A 24,065-nucleotide genomic window follows, 5' to 3' on the forward strand; every position below is an offset into this window, starting at 1 on the left:
GTACTACAGCGCTGATTTTACGAAAGGAACTAAACCTTATTTAATAGGGTTGGACAATGAAATTGACGAAATATCAATTAAAAAATATAATATAATCAATTTATTTTATAATGTTTTGTAAGTGAATGAATTTGAAAATTTCTGTTAGGTTCTATGTTAGGCGAAAACATAAATATATATTTAATGAAAAAAATATTTGTAATAATTCAATATATGCTGTACGTTTATCGCTACGGGATTAAGATTACGATCTTGAGATTTAATTTATATTCCATGTTAACGTTAATGACGAAATAAAATAATTACTCAATAGAAATAGATTTGAGCCGTGCTAGTCCAGCTTAAGTCGCATATTCGATTCCCAGGATACAATTTTATTTATTTCTAGCCTTGTACATGTGTTAGGATTGCCACTACTCACAAGTTACCAGGGAATGGGCAACAGCGTCCCCTGCGTATCATAATACCATACTGCGATCATCAACCCGCCTGCCAAGCATGGCTATTATAGTATATTACTCTATAGATATCTTTGGAGCTGACCTATGCTTTGCAGCGAGTGTCTATGGACGGAAAAGAGATATTCTAATTGAATACCATACAAGCCTATGAATCCTAGGAAGTATGGTATGGTATGGAAATGTGGGCAGAAAATTTTAACTACCATAACAATATCACTCATGACAAAAAGTAAAAGAGAAAATTGTTAGGAACAATTGCATATTCGCACGGTACCTGATGGCCTTGTTATTACAAACAATACAAGAATACAATTTGAATTAGTAACTAAGTAGAATAGTTGCATAAGAGGCAACTATTTGCAGTCTATTTATTATATATTAGTATTTATTCAAAAAATGGTTTCAGAAATAATAAATTACATAATGATATCTAATCTAGCCAGGAAAAGTGTTAACAAAATACTATTATAGTACATTAAAATTAATTAGTATTAGTATTAATTATTTGTCTGTTACGGCTTGGCTAAAATGTGTAAAAAAAATATTTTAGAGTGATCATTTTAGACATGATTGGAAATAGATCTTAAATTTTAACAGAATAGTTGATTTTATTATAATAATACCATGAATTCGTTGAAATTTCATTGCTAACCCTTCGATTAATATTTATTTACGTAATAGAAAGAGCAAATGTTAAGACGATTCAGTCAAAACACCCATCTGGCGTAATTCTTTGAGGAAATAACCAGAAGGAAACTATTGTAGCGGAAAATCGTTAATAGCGACAAAAGCGAAAATAACTGTGTCAAGCGAGAGGACATCTCAGCAGACGTATAAGCGTTTTATTGAAGATTTAGAACTCGATGTTACTCGGGGCGAGAGGCTTTGTGATGTGAGCAGATGATGTTTTAGTGCAAAAATTAATAACAATAAATTCAAAGCAATAATAATTCATTTAAAATTTTAATTTATAGCACGTGTAGCAATAATTGAAACTTTGAATCGTAATGTTACTACATAAATTAAACTAGGGCGATTATTTATAGTTTTTTTTTATTTGTGCATAGTCAAGGTCAGGACAAGTCTCTGGATGTGGGTCATCGTGGCAATTTAAGGGAGTTTATGCTCTGCTGTGATCGTCTATAGGCTGACATATTAATAATGAGGGTGAACGGTGTAGTACATATTTATGATGTTACAGTATCCCATATACTTAATTCAGCTTTGTCTGAAGAGCAACGGAGAGAGCTTTGTTTGAAGTTTCGCTGCGAGATTGAATCAAGAATGGGGAAATCCGCATAGGAACCAAGGTAACCGAAGCAACACGAAGAATTGTTCGTATAAGTGACAGCGTACAATCATGATATAATGCTAATTATTTTTAAAGGACTCTGTGTTTGGCACTAATCGGTGTAACATAACTCCTAAAGATGCCCCGTGGAGGGGTGAAACACGTATTGAGTGATTTGACGGTGGCAGTTGTGTAATTCGCATTGTTTGCCGCATACGCATTTATCAGCGGGCTGGCAGGCGGTGCACTTTGTTGCACGACTACTACTGCATGTGCGGAAGTGGCTAAATATTGGTCCTTTTCTTACTGAGGATGGACTTCCGCAAGGTAACGCCTGATTCCATTAAATAGGTAATTATTTTTATTATGACTTTCATTTCTCTCCACCTCTCTGTGTCGTTTGCCTTACTCCTGAGAATCATGATTCTCCTTAGAAAGTTTGTGGGTTTCACTATGTTGTGCTAACTGTGATGGTCTTCGGCAACGAGTATCGCTTCGGCCACTGTGGCTCATGGGGCTGCATCCTCGTGGTCGGCGTCTATTTACCTTTTCAGTGATCAAGATTTTTCTAGGTGTTAACCATTTTTTCTTGATATTTAACCAAATGCTAGTAGTGGGGGGCACATCGTTCTTATTACCAATGGCCGTTGTGGCCGAAAGGTTCTTAAGTATCAACCACAAGCCGGTAGACGCGGCGTGAGTAGCCACTCACTTCGTGGATCGACGATAAAGTTGGGGTCGCCGAAAGTCGCTGGATATGAGCGGCGCGGGATCGATCGTCGAAGCGATTTTTTAACGAAGTCTATACATTGAGGTGAGACTCTATGGGCTGAAAAAGAAGAACCAACAAAACTCTAAAAATTCTCCTAAAAACTCCTCAAAAACTCCTCAAAAGATTTAAGATCGTTATGCATACGGTGTAAAGTCAAGTGGTCACTCTGACTTCTACCAGTATACAAGTATTCGCAATAGTTTCAGTATCATTTCTCTCAAATTTGGCACTTCTAGCATTATTTTTATAATGATGATCCCATGTACACTTATTAATATATTATTAATGTAATTAATAAAGGTTTTCTTACAGTGAAAAATAGCATAAAATTCAATGTAATGTAGAAAGCCGTAAACTTTAACTGAAATATGACCCATCTAACAAACAAGTTATTTATATACTGTGGTTTAATTCGAAAGTTATTAATAATATATTTGAAATAACTAATTTTCGTTTCAGTGTATTAAATTTAAATGTATTCATAAATATTTAAACATGTTATGGAATAGGATTGCTTACTTTAGACTGTATGTATAATGTAATGAAAGCAAACTTTGTCACGCTATTATTGTTGTATATTATATGTACAATGTCTATTTTTTTTCTTTGTATTAATCAAAATACATATGCTTAAAAAAAAACCTTATTTAGGCAAGAAAATCACGGAAAATAAATTACTTTTGTAAATTTTCGTTTTCTATAATTTTTGAAAATAGTAAAATCTTAGTGTTCTGTTAATTTAAGATCATATATGTATGATAAATCAAAGTCAAATTTGACTGTACAAAGGTTAATTAGATAAATGAACAAATTATTTTAATTTCGTCCAGATGTTTTCTTCGTGGAGTAACAATGAATGGAATAAACAGATCCCTAACGCTCAAAGTATCTCACGTAAATTGGATCAGTAAACGATATCACTGATTGAATTAGCTTTATTCACGTGTAAGAAACAAAATCGATTCAGTTTAACAACGGCTGCCTTTTGCCATTGAGAAGATAAGAAATTTTCAATTACGTTTTGAACTAAGATCTTTATTATTCGTAATGTTTGCTACATCACTTCTGGAATTTTTTAGACTAGAAACCTTTAATTATTGTTTTCATATCCTTCTAAATTTATCAACTTTATAATTTTTGTAACTGAATTCATGATAGTAATAAATTCAGTTTTGTCAATTTCATTCAAACGAAAACCAATTTCATCGAAATTGTTACGAAAATGTAATTTCGCTAAAACGTAATTTCTTTTTTTAAACGTAAATCTTTTGAATCACGCACTCGGATCCGTGTAACGTATTTACGGTAAAAGTTAAATTAAGAATACGATAACTACGACATGAACTAAGTTGATTTCATTTTTTTGGCTATTTGGTAAAGCAATAGCGATGGGGTCGAAGTTTCAGTCGGGGCCTTTTAAGTAAGAATACTTAACATGTTCTGAATGACGGCTTAGGCCAAGGTCTTTCTTTGGAGCATCTGTCCAAGTAATTTAAGAATTCATCTTCCTATTCAACATTGAAAATAATATGTAATATGCCCCTATTTATTTATTAATTTAAATCCTTTTCTTGTACACGCTAGGATATGATGTCATAATAATAAACAAAAAAGTACAATTTACTTACAGAAATTTCTCAGAAAGCCCTCGCCTCGAACCACAAACCTAAGCGAGGTCTACGTTAATGAACTTCTGAGCTCTGGTCACCCCGAGATTGCTTGGGACATGAAGAGTCTGCTAGGATTTCATGAGGTATGTGGTTGTCTTGAGCAAGGCTAACTCCGGCATACGGGATTGGCAGAGGACAGACCCCGCTCCAAGACGACGCCGTCAGCGCAGGGAGGCGTCTCGCGACGGCTCTCCGGTAAATAGTGTTCTCCTACCATAAACGGGGCCTTCAGAATAGCCGGAATTTTAGGATGGGGGCCCTAAACTCCCATTAGCTTCGGCGACTCTGGAGCGGACGATGGTTCGACGTGGTCTCGAACCATCGTTATAACATCACGAGTGTTTCAGGGGTAGCGTTAACCGTACACTTATACCCCGGGACGGGCTATCTAAAATAGCACGGCACGAGGGAAGTCTGCGTGGCGATCCCTGACCGTGAGATACCGTGGTCCCCCGTAGAGCGCAGAGGGTGATCATCGAGGGGGTTTTAGTGGGTAGGAATCCAACTTACTCCTCTTCTCCCCCTCTAGGGAGGGCATCTTGAACGTTCGGATATCTTCCGAAACCAAAAAAGGTAACCCCAGCACAAAATGAGTGCAGTGCTGCTTGGTTGTGGAAACACAGAAGCAGGAATTCTTTTTACCTGATTTCCACTTTAAGCGCATATTTGAACACGATCTGGCATTTTATAGGGTTGGTTTATTCGAAATACCACTTCGATATTATAATATGGGAGGAGATTTTAAAAATAAACAACCTATCTGTACCGGCAGGTGAAATTAGAATAGGAAACTAAATTAATCAAAAATATTCCAGAGTGACCACTTTATACAGGTGATTCTAAATAGGTTTGAAGGCTTCATAATCATTTTGCTGACAAATGAGCCAGTAACCCATCACCATGTCTATCGATTTTTGGTACATCACTGGTTTTTCTTTCCATTTTAAAGTTTTTTATAGTTTTCAAAGAAAATAATTATGATCATAATCAAACTGACGATACTTTCAACTAAAATAAAATACGTTTTATTTCATAACGAACAAATTGCTAGAAAATATACTCGTTTCAATAAAATTCGCTTAATTTAGTTGTGAAGTGTGAAGTCGAACAATAGATTGTTACCTAACTACGTTGGAGAATTTCTTGGAAAAATACATCATAGTTCCCGCCAACTTTTAACGACACAAGGAAAACGAAACATACTATTGCGCGAAAGTAATTTTCCTAAATGGAATCTTCTTAAGTGCCAGAAAACTTTACGATACCGGCGTTCATTTTCATCAGTTAGTTCGATTGAAATGGTTCGTAAATATTATTTGCTTTGTGAATAACATTCATAGGCGAATCAAACATAAATAAAAATACAACGAAGATTGTCTATCTAAAAAGATATCGCTTCATTTCAAACGTATGGTGTTCACCGCTGGACATTCTGGACATCATTCATTATATAGTTATAATATCATTAGGCACATCTTTAATTATTCTGAAGAAGGTTTTGTGTATTAAACGCGTCAATTCTCAATTTGTGCCAAAATAGCTCAATTTTTTGGGCTTGTGGTGGTGGTGGAGGGGGGGGCGTATTCTGTAAACGCTACGCTCGGCAGGCGGGTTGACGATTGCAGAGTATTTGTGAGAAGCGATAATCCCATATAATTAAAGTGTGAATCTTATAAGATTGTATCACGGGAATCGAATCCGCGACCTACCATCGCAAGCCTTTTTTCTTTACCGCTCGGCTACCACTGCTCAATACGTCTAAATTATACTCCTATATACTCCTTATATATACATTTAATACTTGAAACAAATCATTCCGAAATCACCGCATTCGAAGCACCTGATTTGGCACCGTGCAACTTCAGGCTATTCAAGAAAGTCTAAAAATTCAATGCATGGACTCTTTGACAGGATGATGGAGATAAAAATTCAATAGAAGAAGTCCTTGAAAGCTACACAGAAAAAAGACTATCCCAACTGCTTAGAGAATTGGAAAATGCGTTGGTAAAACTGCGTTTCATCGGACTGGAAATATTTTGAAGATGATGTAATTGATTCGGAGGAATAAATAAAGAATACATTTTATAACTGGATTCGCGTTATTTTTATCACAGTGACAAGCTTCGTTTATAAATTTACGTCGACGCTAACAGGATCGCTTTAAGCCCTTATCGATGGATATCTTACGCTACGCCGGCCAGCCTTTGCCCTTCTCTTTTGAACCTAAAAGCACCAACCGACATCAGTTATATGTGCTATGTGACCTGCCTACCACTTCAAATTGCTAATACGCTCAGCTGTGTACATTCGTTCGTCTCGTCGAATCTCCTCACTGCTGATTTTTTCTCTTTATGGTTCCTGGAGAGACTTTGGGCTTGCCAATGGTGCCATGAGAGAGAGACCTCGTTAAAAAATATGTGATTTCATTCGATTCCCAGACATGTAAAAAATAAAAGTTTATTATTTTGTACACATATTATATATCATCACATATGCATACATAATTTTATTTTTAAAAAATAAATTTAAATTATGTGGAAAGAAATTAAAAATATTCCTTTTGTAAAAAAAACAGCCGTATAACAAAACGTAATTCAGGAATACCAATAGCCATTCGTAGAGGCATTTACTTGAACATAAAAATCGCCAATATTTTCTACACAATTACCGTAAACACTCGTAAATGAACGTACACGTATTTTGCAACGTAGAATCGCGTGCGTTAAAACGTAACTACGGTCACGTTGCCTTTAAACGTAACTGCCGTAGGCCCAGTCAGAAATAACGTCTATTACGTTGTTCTATTTAATTTCCCACCATTGCATTTAAATACATTTAACGTTTTTATAATTGTAATGTAACCATTAGTTATCTGAATAAATCGAATGATACATTTTTAACACAAATGTCAAGTCATTCTTACTAGATCTCAGATTAAGAATTGTAAAAAAGTAAGTGGAATTCCGCAAACTGGAAGTTGTTATAGACATTCTTGTTCATGTTTGTACTAATTAGCTGAAAACGATATCATCATTTCTGACCTCATTCATATTTCAGGATCGTTTAAAAAGAAGCGTCCAGCACCCTGCATCTTTTGACGACCTTAATTAAGACATCTCTAGTAAAGGACAGAGAAAAATAATCGCCTCGCTATTTAGCCAAAAGGGAGGACGCCAGATCTTTGTTGTATGATGTACAAGGATTATCGGAACATTAATAAATAGAAACAATGACGTTAGTCAATAGAAGAAAGATGAATATTGTGAACAAACTCTGAAAAACTGTAATTAAAATTGTGATATAAAACATATAATACAAAGGATAATAAACTAGCGGATACAAAATAACTAAAGAATATATTTAAATTTTAAGAGGCAAATAAAAAATAAAAAAATAGAATTGTAACAGTTTTCTGGAGTAAAAGCAAAGAAGAGGCGATGTATGAAAGGTAACAAGGTATGAAAAGGATTGGAAGAGAATGAGAAAAACAACAGAGGAATCTATAAAAAATTATCTATAAAAGATCTTAAAAAGGATAAAAGAGAAGTGTGTAACTAAGACTAAACTAAGTTGTGAAAGATTTATTGTAAACAATGACCCTGCTTACACGGCAGGGAAGTACGAAAGGTCCTCACAGACGGAGAACGTTACAAGAAAAAAAAAGCATAGCCATCTGTCCCACTACTGGGTGGACTTCCCACGCTGTGATTGCCTGTGCATGGTTTTCGGCACAAAAATAAGAAATATATAAAATCAGAATGATAAGTAAAAACAATTATCTAGATTACAGGCTATTTTTATTTTGTAATTAAAGCAACATATTATAATACGGGCAAGTAAGAGTCAGTTTGTTTAATAAGAAACAATTATGTTAATCACTAAGCAGTTGCACAAATAAATACTTTACATGATGTAACATATTATAAAAATAGTCTTACCTGAAATAAAGAAACGGCATTTAAAGTTTGTTTTTAAGTTACTTTTTATTATTTTATGACCTTCTAAGACGTAAATTTTATGATAAATCATTTAAAAAACATTTGCCAGTTCTGTCAAAAACCATAGTAAATAAATGTTTCTTAGTATGATTTCGTAGTTTCTTAATATGAATAAATGGAATAAAAACTTTTTTTAAGTTGAAACATTATTAGGCTAGTTACTACAACAAGTTTATTTCCGTTAATTGTTATCGTTTAGAAAGCTCTCCATAATTTTGTTCCGTTCAAAACCCGGCAGAACTGTGATCACGTCGAGGTAATGGGATTTCTTTTTTAATTAGTATCGTTAATTACTCTTTCAAAGTTTCCCTTTGAGCGTCGCATGGAGCCTTTCCGATATAAAACAGAGCCTTTACTTGCTTACATTAATTTGTATAAATTATCGATACAAAGTAAACGGTAATAAATTTACTAATGTTATACATTATCTTCAGAAATTTCCTCAATAATTCTTGATCAAGAATTATTTCTTCGCGATCGTGATGATTGTTTTGTATAAAGCTGTCTTGGATACTTATATGTAATCACTGACATTTTCTGGACCTGACTTAACAGATGTTTGAAGAAAATTTAAACTTACTGTCCCTTGGGAAACAATTATACTTAATGATCACACCACTAAGGTAAACAAGTAATCCGTTCAAGTTAACAAAACTAACAAGTGAAGTGAATTTATGTGAGGTACGACGGTAATATGTAACAGCGACATATTACTGTAACCTGATGAAGCATTTAAGTCTTTTAAAAGCGAATCTAAGTAAGAAAAGGACCAATATATAGTTACTTCCGCGATGCAGCAGTAGTCGTGCAATAAAGTGCACCGCCGCAAGCCCGCTGATAAATGCGCATGCGACAAATAATGCCAATTACACAACTACCACCGTTAAATCACTCAACACGTTATTCACCCCTCCACGGGGCATCCTCAGGAGTAATGTTACAGAGTCTCATCAGAGAGAGAGAGAGGGAAAGTCATCTCTGTGTTTGGCACTAACCGATGTAACGAATACTGCTGCATGGCGGAAGTAGCTATATATCCTTTTCTTACTTAAGATGTACTTCCGCAAAATAACGCCGGTATAAATAATCCAACGCGAACCTATCAGATTTTTTCTAGAACGGACTTCTATAGCAAAATTAGAAGAGTCTGGTAGGTGAAGATGGATAGATACATTGCAGGAGGGCTTTAAATCTTGTACTCGTGTGATCGGCTACGAAAAGGATCATAGTAACCTCCTCTTTTTACAATGAAATGGAATTCGCAGCATTAACGGCATCTTTTAAAATTTGGTTAGTTAAGGAAGTAAGTCTGATAGGCTATGGGAGACATTGTTGCATTAAAAACCTTCTTAAACCTGATATGTAAGCCATCAGCTCCGGGCACCTTACCATGCCCTCTTTCTAAAACGTGATCTAATACAACAACATTAATGGGATCGTTTTCAAATTTGGTTAGGTACTCAGAGGAGTTTGGTAGGTGAAGGTGGACATCAATGCATTGTAAGAAAACGTTCTTAAACTCCTAAACCTTGATACGCATGTCATCAGAGCACTGTACCAGACCCCTCTTCGTACAACGCTTTCGACGTGTTGCGCCAAACAGAACATTCATTTATAGTTAATTAAACTGTTACAGTAAAAAGTCTTATTGCAATTTTAAACCGTTTATACATCTTGGGATTATACTTTAACTACTCTAATAAATATATTTATGATAGTGATAAAAACTAAAACTCCACATAGTTTGTTATGCGCTCTTGTTAGATCAGGTCTTGTATGGAACCGTCGTGAAAAGCAGCATGAATGAAAACTGAAATTTTCTAGCACTGAAATTCCCGAAACATGTCTTAAACAATGCTTTCTGTTACAATGCGTTAGATTATGTCTTGGATGCTCCCAATACGAGGAAGTTTATGATCCAACAGTTAAACATATATTTGTGTAAAAAATATAGACTACTATGATCACTGACATCTGGCAAAATACTTTTTTATCTGTATTACCTATCAATAATTTCCGTCAAACACTGCTGTTATTATCTGTAATTTCTGTCAAAACAGGATGACGTAGGCGGATAATCGCAACGTGCAGGTTTGCGGAATTGCTGATTTACGTAGATAATAATTGAATTTGTTCTATATTAAAATGTTATTTTTTTGTTTGAAATGTAAAATGCCCTTATGCAAACCAAACTACAAATAAACAATTGTTTCGAGATATGTTGATATACTATGTTTAATTGTCTAAATTGAATCATAACATAAAAGCTAACACGTTGTATATATGCCAACAAGTTACACATATACCCACAACTTCTCTGTAGAGTACTTTACTGTAATAAGATATATTAATATTTTAAATGGTCATTTTATCTGTATCAAGTTGATGTAATTTATCTAATTATAAAATTATATTGTGTTTATCAAAACGAATAGTTTACATGGCGCAATATTTAAACATACTGTAGTTTTTGAGATCATTAAATAAAAAAATAATCAAAATTATAATAGGAACGTGTCAAAATTTTAATAGAATGGTGAACGCTACACATGTTTACTTTATAAAAATCGACAATGAAACTATAAAACTAATATTTATTCTTCTGAATGGGTTTGCTGAACATGTTCAAAAAGACAAGGCATTGCTATAATGTATATTTAAATATGTATTTATATACATTGGCATTTAATTACTATATAAAATATTACAGTTAGATTTTAAATGTCGATTCTATGGAGAAGAACCTCGCAAATAACGAAATGAAATATAATTCATACACAGTATAATGATACTCGAAACGCAGTTAAATGTGAAAATTTAATATGATTATATCGTTCATATCTCTAAATACGATTAAAGGGCGTTATTGGAAAAATTATATTTTCGACTTACCGGTGTGTACAATTTTTATACGTATTCATATTTTAATATATAAATTTTTTATTACCATAAGTTGTTATTATGAGAATATTCCATGTTTTTAAAGTAAATCCTACCTTCTGTCGTATTTACACATATTTATGTGATGCATAATTTAATAATTGTATTATTAAGGAAACAAAAACAATTAAAGTGAAAACATATTAATTTAGTTAGGTAGGTTATAGATACAATAGCTTTAAATGGTTAAATGTTTAACTTATTTGTTAGCGTAAATCTTACCAAAACGCTTTTTAACCTAATTCATATATATCACCCTGTATAAAATGATCATTTTTAAATATGTTACATTTATTTGTTTCTATAAATATGCGGCAAGCTAGTAACTGACTGTAGAAAGTCCACAAGGACAGATAGTAAATAATGTTTTTTCGTACTGTATTATCAATCATGTCAGTTAATACTTCTGAAATCATTATTATTTGTATAGGGTCACCAATAACGAGTAGAGACAAGTTTACCTTTTTTTTCTAATTTACTAAAGACCACAGTATGCAAATTGATAGTGTCTCATACGCTACAATTAAGCGGCCAACATTTTGTTATTTCCTACAAACAAAATCTTCGCAAGTGCCAAAAAACTTTTCGACGGAGGCTTTATTTTTCCTTATTTCGTTAATCCAATAACTACTCAAGGAATTGGCTCACATTTCAGAAAACCTTCGCTAAATTTCTTATCTAATTTACATCATACTTTCAATTTTGGAAAAAAGATATTTTTCCAGTGCCAAAACATTGTAGAAATGTTTTGTAGGAAAGTTAGCCGTGACATTATCTAGTACGTAATATATTTAAGATGTCCTCGTTTTAAAGAGTGATGATATTGTTTTCTTTAGTAGGAATAAAGCACAAAAATAAATTGTCGTTTGCTTAAAAATAACAAAGATGTTACTTAAAAATTATAAGTTTTGCTTTTGATTAAAAATTGACCAATATTTTTGATGCTTTTAATTACTTTAACAATTTCTTCTTTCAGTCTTTTTAACTATTACATACATAGCAATAAAGCTCCCCCAAAGATGTCTATGGTGGGATACACCGTACTTGGCATGCTTGGCGGGTAGGTCGGCAATTGCAGTATGGCGGAAACTTATTTGTGAGCATTTGTCTGCATTCCTATATAATTAATGCACGAAGTGTGAATTATACAAAAATGTACTCCGGGAATCAAAAGCGCGATCTACGGTTCTAAATCTCGGTCGCTACCGCTGCGCATAAAATGTTTATACTATAATATATTCATAGTATATAAAAATTAACTAAAGAAGAATTCCCGAAATGTATTATTTTGGTAACATAGTGTTATGCGGGAAATATTAATCGACTATTCGCTTAATATCGTTTAAATGTATGATCACATGTGTATATCACGTGAAAACTACCAGAGCAGCTCTATTTTATAAAAACTAGAAATAAATCTAGCTCCCCTGTAATAGCATCTTTTAGCTCCAGGGAATGATATGGATTCAAAAATGCTTTACTACTAAAACTTATAATTTATATATTTAATTTTATTTCAGATACGATGTACATTTTCGATTTTAATTTATTTAAAGGTACTCATCCGTTAATTGTATTTTATTAGAAAAATGAATTAATTGAATTTGTTCTTATTGACGATTTTCGCTGCGAGATCGAATCTGAAACGAGGAGATGGTGACATGAACATAGATTGAAGAATTGCTCGTCTGAAATCGTATGTGTGTACGTATATCGTCTCCTGTACCCGATGACCATTGAGGCCAAAAGGTTCTCTAGCGACGACCACAAGCCGGTAGACGCGCGGCGTGGGCAGGCCCCCCACTAAGTGACTGATGACGTAGTAAAAGTCGTGGTAAGTCGCTTGATGCGAGCAGCGCAGGACTGGTCATCATGGCGATCTTTGGGTGACTAAAATGATGAAGAAGAGGATTTTCTATAAAGACATTTATAATACGTGAACATAAGGAGACATTACATTTATTAAAGCCGTCATTCGTTTTCTTAACAATGATTGTAATAATATATAGTAAAAGAATTATTTTTTTTATTATATTTTTACTAAAGAAATCTTTATTAATCTCGCACGGAGATTTGAAAGCAAAACAGTAAGAACGGATTAGTAAACATAGGAAAGGAAAAGGGAATTATTTACTCGTTTATCCTTTCCTGGACTGCTCCCTTTACAATAATGTCATGAATATAAAATTTCTTTTACCGCATTGCGACGATTCAGTTATTCATCCACACCTGGTCACGTTATGGTAATGTAGTAGTGCAGGCGACAAGCAATATATCTCAGACACAATAACTGCCACATTTTAATAGTACGCGGCGGTAAAAACACGCTGTTTGACATTTTTGGTTTTGTTTATAAGGGCTCTTTTGTGGGGACTCCCCGTGCCTCTAATATATTTCCGTACAAAATTGTTTTAGGTAACTTTAAACTTTTATAATTACACCAAAATTATCATATATGTTTAAGAACATTTACCGCATCACCTACTATAAGATTTTTATAACAAGTTGAGAAATGTCCGTCGATATTTGGTGACCAATTTAAAATCTATTTAGTTATCTTAGGCTAAGTATATTAACAATAAAAATTATTTTATTTCATAGTTACTCAACTAAATATAAGTTTTCTTTCCATGTCTAAAGATAATAAGTATTAAAGTCTTAAAATATAATTTACTTCGACTTAATTCTCGAAAAACAAGGAGTACATAAAATACGGACTTTTGACGATAAGCGTGCCCTCAATAAAGTGTCAAAATTGTCTGTGCTTTTTTATAGTCTTAGCAAATTTAAAAACGTCGTAATATAGCATTTTAAACCATTTTAATTGATAGTGCATAACTTAAATAATTAAAAATTTTAAAATCAAAAATTTTGTTTATTAATGTACTCATAATATAATATAAAATCAGGGATTAGGGGCACCATTATTTAAAGTGGATAAAGATCAAAAATATTTCGACATAAACATAATATTAACAAAAAACCATTCAAAAGGGTGAAATACGGAGTAAATAAAAATTCTGAGTTATCGTTTATAATGCCAATTCAATCTATGTATAATTATATACAAAATTTAAAAATATAAATTAGAGATACATAAATTAAAAATTATATTACTCAAAAAATTTAACCTTATATAAGTAATTAGTCTATCTTGAGAAACGATCCGTAGACGATCAAAAATGATATAGGCCAGCGGATTGGCAAGTTGAATTGACTGAACCGAAGGCAGCTGGGGTCTTAATATTCTAAAGTGGAGATCACACACTGCCAAGCTTGCGTTTCAAGGAACGTTTCAACTCAAAAGCTTGGGCTAAATAATCTTATAATCTTTAGACGGGTCTAAAAAGTAAAAAATCATTCACACAGATCATTATTAATATTTATTGTAAATAAAAAAAATAATTAGTAAATAAATCATTGTTTACCTCTCCTCTCTGAGATAAAGATTTGGAGAGAAATTTTACTGATCGAAAACATTATAATTTAAAATGATCCGTACAGTTTATAAATTTAAAATATTATATGAAAAATACTAACAGACACATGATAAATACAAGAAATAAAAGTAAGTCATTAATGGGTCTAAGTGTACGCAAATATTATAAAGTTTCACAAGATATCTGAGACCTTCCATTTCTTAGCATTAAATTTAAAATTAAAAGTTTTGTTTATAGTTGATCGAAAGGTATGAAACTAAGGTTGTTGACTCATTTACATGATTGATATTATAATGTACAATTCAAAAAATGTTAAGTTCTGGTTAAAAGATCAGATTGAGTTTCTGGCTGGGTCTTTTTAACAGATTAGCATTTAAAGCCAGTGGCAACTTACTACTTTTAGTGTTAAAATTATCGAAGACTCAAAAGCGTATGTATAATGTCTACTTGAAAAAAGATATTTCGAATTTTGAAACCAAGTATATTATAATTTTTAGTGTCTGTCCTGTTTCTAATTCACAATTCTTTTTTACTTTCTCCGCAAAATGTGACGACATGCTAATAAAGACGTGCCAATTTGAAATCCCCGGACTGTATGATGAGTTATACTTTTTAATTTTTTTTTATATTTTACATCGATAGCCTGTCACCCTGTATATAGTCAGATATCATTAAGAAGATATACTTGAATAGAGATTGTATTTGATAATAATACTTCTGAAACTGCCATTAATTAGTAGAGCCAAATAAATAAATGTATATGTAAAAGACATAAAAGAAATACTGTTTCTAGTTTCCAATTCGCAGTTGCTTTTAAAAGTAATTTTCGTTGAACACGACCATTTTACAGTGGTCGGTACAAAGATAAACATCAAGTGAGCCAAGTGGATTTGCGGAATGGAGATAAAGCTGAATTCAACACTAATTAGAGGTGACACTACCAGGCGATGCGGTAAGGTTGTTAATTACGCAACTTTATTTGCAGTATCCAGTCCGCTAATCAGTTAGATACTGCAAGGATACCGTGAGGATAGTGAAAGGAATACTATATTACATTATTTACGAATTAGTTCTGGAGATATCTGCAAATAAATTCATTTACATATAAATGTTTAGTAGTTTAATGAATCTGAAATTAATATTACGCTACAGTTTATTCCCTTTGTATGGAAGACAAGAAATTAAAACAAAGATGTGTTTACAAACTAGACCTTTATTAAATATTATACATAGTTATAATTTTATCAATTATATTTATAGGCATTTATATAACAATTTTTATTCTATTATTTCTTTTTTATAGCTTTTATTTTATTTTACGTAATTAAATACACAAACTACTTTTCTTAAAAATTAAGGAATGGTACAAATAATATCGTAAAGGATCGTGTACACTAAACACTTTGTGTAGATGTTTTTAAATAAATTGCTTGATATTCTAATGTTTGCTTCGCAGTACATTTTAATGAAATATTATTTATCGGTCAAAGTTAAAAATCTTATATGAAAAATAGTGTCCGACTAATGAAAAGTACAAAAATTAAAAAAAAAAAACTCGTAACGCCTTAATTTTTTCTTTAAAAGCTTAATAAATCTTTCACAAGTCTGAGCGTATACATATATAACAAAGTTTCAAAAATTTCTAAGACGTTTCTTTTCTAAGTTTTAAATCTAAAATTATAAGTACATTATTAGATATTTCTTATTATGGAATTAAATAGTTTTAGTTGGTCAATATGTGTATCTTAGTTCGTTGACTCATTTAGATGATAAATATTATAAGATATAACCTAAATATTGTTAAACTTCATTTTTACACCAGCTCTTCCAAACATATCAGCGTTCCACGCCGGTGGTAGGTTACTACTTATAATGTTAAAATAATCGACGCTTGAAAAGCGCATGTTAATACAAACTTACCAAAAGAGATATAAGTTCACCCGTTTAAATCTTTTACATCCATAATTAATCATATAATCTTAGAAATGTGGATAGCTAAAAAATATGAAGTCTGTGATACAAATAATCTTTAATAATGAATGTAAAAAACTGTGTTCTAGGAATGTAGATGAAGGAAGGAGATACAAGAAAGAACATCTACAAGCAAAAAATGACAAATCATGTGAAGCGTAAAAGGATTGAATAAAAGATAATGTGAGGGACGAAAGAGAATGATGAATAAAAATTGAAAAACTAATTTTATCTGAATTTGTAACGTCCCTGCCAAACTCAAGGCAGGGGAACAAGAGGCCCCAAAAATCATATAATCTTTTATATCGTTATACTTATTTTAATTTTTTTCTCTTCCTTAGCCATTAATTTTCATTTTGTATGATTTTGATATTAATTTATTAACCCTTAATTAGGCGCATGGGGTCAGGGCTACTTGAAATTCAAAAAATAATGACTTACAGTCTTCAGAGCGTACTAACGCTCTTTCTAGCTTTCTAACTCCCCCCGGGGTACACGAATTAGTTACATCCAGAACATTAACTCTTGCACACACATCCCTGTCCTTTAGAGAGCTGACCCCATGCGCCCAGTTACGTCCCATTTTTTGGCGAAGGTAAGTTTTTAATTTTGTGATTTTTTTTGTGTTTATATTAGTATATTGTTTACTATTTATTTTTGTTTGTGTGTATTTTGATACGGTATGATTTCTTTATGCATTTTTAAGTTTTTTTCTATGCTTTTTCTTTTTTTTGAATTGAATGCCTAACGACAAACAAGTATTGAAATGGCTGTATGAAGTGCTTGATGAAGAGCAAGATGTTGCTGCTTCGGATTCGCAAGACGAAACTTTAAACGATGCTGTCATTGATAGTGCTCATAATTTAGAAAGCTAAATTGAGGAGTCTGAACATATCCAAGGCATCCCTGTATCAACGGAAGATAATTATTTTTTATCTCAACATACACAGACAAATGGCCCGAAAGTGAAATGGTGTAAAGTACCACCAACGAACGCAGTAAGGATCCGAGCACAAAATATTATTTTACATTTACCTGGAGTATAAACATATCTGGCATCAAGGCATTTGCCATACACAAAGCGAATACTGAGAAGACTTTGACATTTACAAAACGGATTTTCTTGAAGAAAATAGCTGCGGCACTTGTGGAAGATTACCAAAAACATCGCATACAACTACGTGCTGTACCAGCGACAACAAAAAAACGGCTCCATGAAGTTTATAATGTGAACAAGCCAGTTTATCAATCGACAGCTAAGCGCGGGCGCTGTTCATCATGTCCTAGAAAGGACGACGAAAAGGCCAACAAAATGTTTCAAGTGTCGTGAGTTTATTTGTCAGCAACACTCAAGGATTTACTGCATCGGATGCAGAACAGAAGATTCCGCTGATAAGGCTGAATAAACTTTATTTCTTAAGTTGATCTCGGCTATTCCAAAAAAATAAGTTTAAAGAGAGGTTTACTGTTTTTTTTTTTAATATTTTTAATGTCTATATTAAGTATTTGTTTCTTAAAGTTAAGTATATTAAATAACTCAATTATTACTATAGAAATCCATTAAGTTTTATTCCTTTTTGATACTCCTTTCCCAATGTTTTTTTGGGGTCACTTAAGACCCCATGCGCCTAATTGAGTTGTTGTTGAGTTTTCTTAATGCGCTTAATTAAGGGTTAAAAGTGCTCCGATATTTTTGCAAAAAATCATGACTGGATCGGTAAAAGTATAGTTAACGATTGCTTTATGTATTTGTGAAAAGAATAAAAGAAGTAAATTTTAGTACTGATATATCTCCGAAATTTCAGAAATAGAAATTTGAAATGTTTCTTCGTTATTCTGTGTTTATTAAAAGTGACTTTTTAGTATTTCACGAATTAACCGTACAGGTGCTGGATCCATATCGTTGTAAGTAGGGTTAAGTATAGCATTAGGGTATGAAGCCCCGCGTAGCAGATTTAAGGAAGCCTCTTTGTAATTCATTGGCGTTAACTTTTACCGATCAGACTCCTCTTTCAACCTTTAATAAATATAATAAAATATACTCTATAATATATTTTATTATATTTATTAAAGAAATAACATAGTATAAATATTGGCAAATGGTCTTTAAATCGTTTCCGCTTACTATAATAACACCTACTCCCCCTGCATATAAATTCTACTTCTTCTTCTTCTAATTCTTTTTAGCTGATAGACGTCCACTGCAAGGCAGAGGCCTCCCCCATAAAACGCCTCGATGGCCGATCCTCCCTTGACTTGGCGTAACCATGTCGTCGATCCACATAGCGAGGGTCCAACCCATGCCGCGTCTTTACCAAATTTTTTATTAATTTATTTCTAGTTATTTCTTTGACTACATGGTAAGACTTATTTAACTTCTTATTTTTCAGCCGATGGACGCCCACTCCAAGTCCTAGGTCTCCCCCAAAGATCACAACGATGACCGGTTTTCCGCTTCCACATCCAGCAACTTCCTGCGATCTTGACTGGTTATATCTCGACCTAGTGCGGGGTCTACCCATCTTTCAACTACACCTTAGTTGTGTAGTATTTAAGTGAATTTGTTTTCAAAGTTTACGTCTAAACGTTTCCTGTGAGAATTCATAAACTAAAGCACTAATAAATTTACTAAACGAGCGCAATGTTTTCTATTACGTAATTATTTGTACAGCTAAGAACTGCTCTTTGCCGGCATAAAAGAATTATAAAGTTATTTTATAAATTATAAAATGCCACTTGCAGCTGAGAATTTCGCTTTAAAATATATCTTTTAAAATGTTAGAAAATTTTGCAGAATATAAAATTCCGTCTACGTTCGTCATGCTACGATATTAGTACTGAATATCAATTTTTGATTCTAGTGAAATATAACGAGTATTAAAAGGCTATATTTCAGAATAGACGCCCACTGCAAGGTCTAGATAGGCTTTCTCCAGAAATATATGGAGAGTTGGCGATCGACGTGTGGTATTATGGTACGCAAAAGTCGCTGTTGCCCAACTGGAAACTTTTTTTTATAAACAGTGGCAGTTTCATATAATTAATTCACAAAGATCATCGACGTTGCTCGAAGAATTTTTCGTCTTAAGTGGCAGTAAGTGTAACCCTCCCACATTACTGATACAACTGATGGCAGTTGGGCCAGAAAGATTCACCAGATTCATCGTGAGCTGGTAGACGAAGCTGTGTAAGTCTCTCACTAAGGGGAAAAACGACTTAGTTATGGTTGTGGGATGTCGCTGAAAGCCGGCAGCGCAGGACTAGTCGGCGTCCATCGATTTAAAAGAAGAAAAAGCATTACAAAGTGTGAATTTTTACTGGAATCAGACGTTACCTCGCGGAAGTTCATCCTAAGTAAGAAAAGGACCAATATTTAGCCACTTCCGCACATGCAGTGGTAGTCGTGCAACGAAATGCACCGCCCGCCAGCCCGCTGAAAAATGCGTATGCGGCAAACAATGCGAATCACACAACCGCCACCACCAAATTAATCAACACGTGTTTCACCCCTCCACGGGGCATCTTCAGGAGTTATGTTACACCGATTAGTGCCAAACACAGAGTATGACTCTCCACTGCATGTGCGGAAGTGGCTAAATATTGGTCCTTTTCTTACTAAAGTGTGAATTATTTAAAATTTATTATTATTTATCCCGGGAATTGAACTGCAACCTACGATCTCAAGTTTCAGTCCTCTTCCGCCGGGCTATAATTGCTTATAATTATAAATATTTAAAAAAATTTATGGATTAGCTTCAGATAACTATAACATCGGATCTGATACATTTTTTTTCTTTCTAAACTTTTCGCTAACATTGCTTACCGGTTCAAATTTTATTCTAAATGAGGTATGATAATGTGAATTAATCTTTATATGAGATGAGTTGTGATTTCGAATGTTCTGGAAATATAAACAATAATAATAGTTATTGTAATATTTTTTTCAATTGTTCCTCTCTGCATAAATAGATTCAGAAGTACCGCACCAAAATTGTTCATAGTCGAAATTAATTTATGAAGTACTAATTTATTACCCTAAAAAAGCTGTCGATTTACAAAAAAAAAACTCTCCTTCGGCGAAAGATAATAAATACTATTTAGGCAACGTACTTGCACGGCGAATACTTTCGAAGGAGCAGACGTAAGTCACGTGCCGGCTTGTGAAATTTATTGCTGTTTGAAATAGTTCGTTCCGAAATATAAAAGTCAGTTTTGCACTAACGTTTTTCCGGTTGTAAAACAATAAGAATTCCATTATATACATATACATATATATATATATATATATATATATATATATATATATATATATATATATATATATACTCGAGAACCTTTCCGTCACAAAGGTCATTAATATTACAATGTTATATATACACTCTTGTTGACCATCAACTTATTATTTAAATTTTTTAACTATTTCATTTTTGACTGCTCCGCAAGGTGTTATAGCTGTGGAGAAGGAGCAAAAAGAAACTCCGTAACAACACATATTGTAAAAAGATTATTTGTGCTATATCTTATAAAGCGTACATATACGCTTTATCAGATATAGCCTAAACAGAATCAAAATAAACAAATGGTATTATTGCCAAGGATTCTTGTGATATATTTGTTTTTTCAATAATAATAATTTTTCATCAATTTACTTTTAATATAAGTTTTGAATTTTATAAATGGTTTTCCATTGATGTTTTACGGAATTTTATTAAAAAATTCCAGTTATTGCCAATGATTTACAAGGCTTTTTGCATTCGAAACTTTGGTAAAATCAGTTTTTGAAGGTGCTGATCACTTTAGTGATATTTGAAGGTGGATGTCTCATATTTATTTAATCTATAACAATTATGATTTATGTACAAATTATTAACATAAATATAAAACCAATTGTAGCCGTTTTTCAGAGAGCCCTATGTTTGTCGTCTGTCATCTGATATAACAAAGTTGAAAATGACGATATTAAAAGTTTTCTTTAACAGCTTTGATAAATCTTTTTTTACTAAGATTTTTATGAGCACTATAATGTCCTTGTTGTCCTTTATGACGTAAGCCTTTCAAACCCATTGCGTTTTATCCAATCTTTATGCCAAAACTAAATTTTACGATATGCACAAAAACTATTATAAAATCTCAAAGAATTCTTAATTAGTCAAATGTTTTCTATTAGCGTGGTAATGGTGATACACGTATACTGTTGAAATTAAATTAAAGACTGAATCGGGAGACTTCGTCAAAAGATGATAAAATACCGAAAGTACGAATGTATACATTATATAAAGTACATAAAAGAGGAAATTAGAGAAACAAAAAAGTCAATTTTTTAATGAAAATTCAATGTATAAGATGGTGTTTTTTGTAATGTACTTGCGGTTCAATAATCGAGATATACCGAACTCCTACCGGCTAAAATCCTACGGTTATATTTAGTTTTTATCAAAGCTACGGGAAAGATTTCGCATACAGTTAGTTACAATGGCGCTCACAAACATCTTTAGATGAAAGTTTTAAGTTTAAAAGTTAATTATAGAAACATAAAAATTGTTAATTAGTATCATCATAAGTTGGTAAATTATTTTGAAAAAAAAAAAAAAATATTGTGAAAATAATACAGACTATGAGAGTAGAAGGCGAACTGAATAATTTTCAATCTCGCTGCAGTAACGAAAATTCATTGCAAGCGCTCATCGGCTGGCATTTGCGAAATAACCAGTTTGAATTATTGCCTTTCGACACGGTTTCACCCTTCCATTGTCTTATAGGTCGCTTGTTTCGATTAAAGCTAGGAGTTTTATGAAAATCAATTAATGTCATCACCATGTGATATTCTAGAGCATATACAGTATTTTTTACTAATATGTCTTTGTACAAATAATACTGAAGCGCATTTAAAATGTTTATTTTGGAGTAAATAAATATTCGTATTACATACGTCAAACCGCTATAACTTCGTATATCACCAATAGATGGCGCTGACTTGCAATTACATCACGCTATCGTTTGACGCGGGTAGTTGAATCAAAATTAATACTTCGACTCCCTCAACGAGCCACAGAGAAGATTATGATGATTAAAAATGGGACTAATATATAGCTGCTTCCAAAAACCACTGGTTGGTGTAACATCTTCTGAGGATGCCCCGTGGAGGAGAAAATCACGTGTAGAAAACACGCATTTATCAGCGGGCTGGCGGGCGGCGCACTTTATTGCACGACTACCACTGCATGTGCGGAAGTGGCTAAATATTGGTCCTTTTCTTACTTAGGTTGGACTTCCGCGAGGTAACGCCTGATTCCATTAAATATTTAACATATCCTATGACTAAAAGATTGATAAGTGTTTATCAATTTATTCTTGACGCGTATGAAAAATTATGATCCTATAAGAAGTTGATCGCTTGATTTTTATTTGCAATCTGTGTATACCTTTGAATTCATGTAAAGCTTGTGTTTTATAAAAATATGATTTATGTTATCCCATTACTTCAAAATCAGCGATGTTATCTTTAAAACAAATTTTGGGACGATCGGCAAAATGTAATCTAAACTAGCGGTGTGGGGACGTCGCTCGTGTAACCGTTGATTGTTGGAGCTGAAAGTTTTTTTTTTTTGGCCCCCTATTGGGAGCCTCTCGTACCCCCTATCTTGTGTGGGATAGGGACTATTCAACATTATTTAATTTTTTCATATAATATTTTTTTATTTTCATTATCGTCTTTCATACATCGTATGATCTTTCGTTCTTTTAATTCTTGCCACAATTCTTCTGTCTTTCCCTTTCGCTCTGTAACGCCTTTCATACATCCCTCATTACTCTTTTACATTTTTATTATTTTATTTCTATATAAAATATGATTATTACAATATCATTTGGATTTGCATAATTTTTTTGATTTTTGTTGTATACATTTTTATTAGCTTTTATTTCTATCTATTACTATATTAATTAGTTTTCTACAGATTAAGAGGAACTCTTCTTTGGTTTTTTCTTCTCTTATCAGGGAGGCTATTGATTCCTTCTTGATTTTCACACCAGACCCGCACTCGAAGTCGAACCGGAGTTTCTCGAATGCTGGACACTGGGCCACAAGGTGGATCACGGTCTGGTCCACGGAGCTGAAAGGTTCTCGAGTCATGATCACCTATGACACAGTAAAGACGTAAGCATTTCACTAAGTGGACCGTCAACATAGTTGAGGTCGCGGAGGGTCGCTGGATGCGGGCAACGCAAGACCTATCATCGTGGCGATGGTGGTGATGATGATAAAGTGGCCTATTAAATAAAACATGATTACGTATCCAAAGTATTAAATTAATATTTGGGTAAAATATCTTGAAAAAAAAATACTTAAAAGAAAAATACTCATACTATGAAGTTCAATCTATTTTTCGTCATTGCCAACAGTTATGTCTGACCCTTTGAAAGGTCAAGCCTCGATTATGCCAATAAAGCGTTTAATTAACCTTACTCGATGTTTCTTAGTAAAACAACGTTTTTTTTTCTTAATCTGTGTAATTATAATCAA

The sequence above is a fragment of the Battus philenor genome, unplaced genomic scaffold (assembly GCF_028537555.1).
Source record: "Battus philenor isolate CCGP_79_NKW_IND1 unplaced genomic scaffold, ilBatPhil1.0.hap1 SCAF_4, whole genome shotgun sequence".
Lineage (NCBI taxonomy): Eukaryota > Metazoa > Arthropoda > Insecta > Lepidoptera > Papilionidae > Battus > Battus philenor.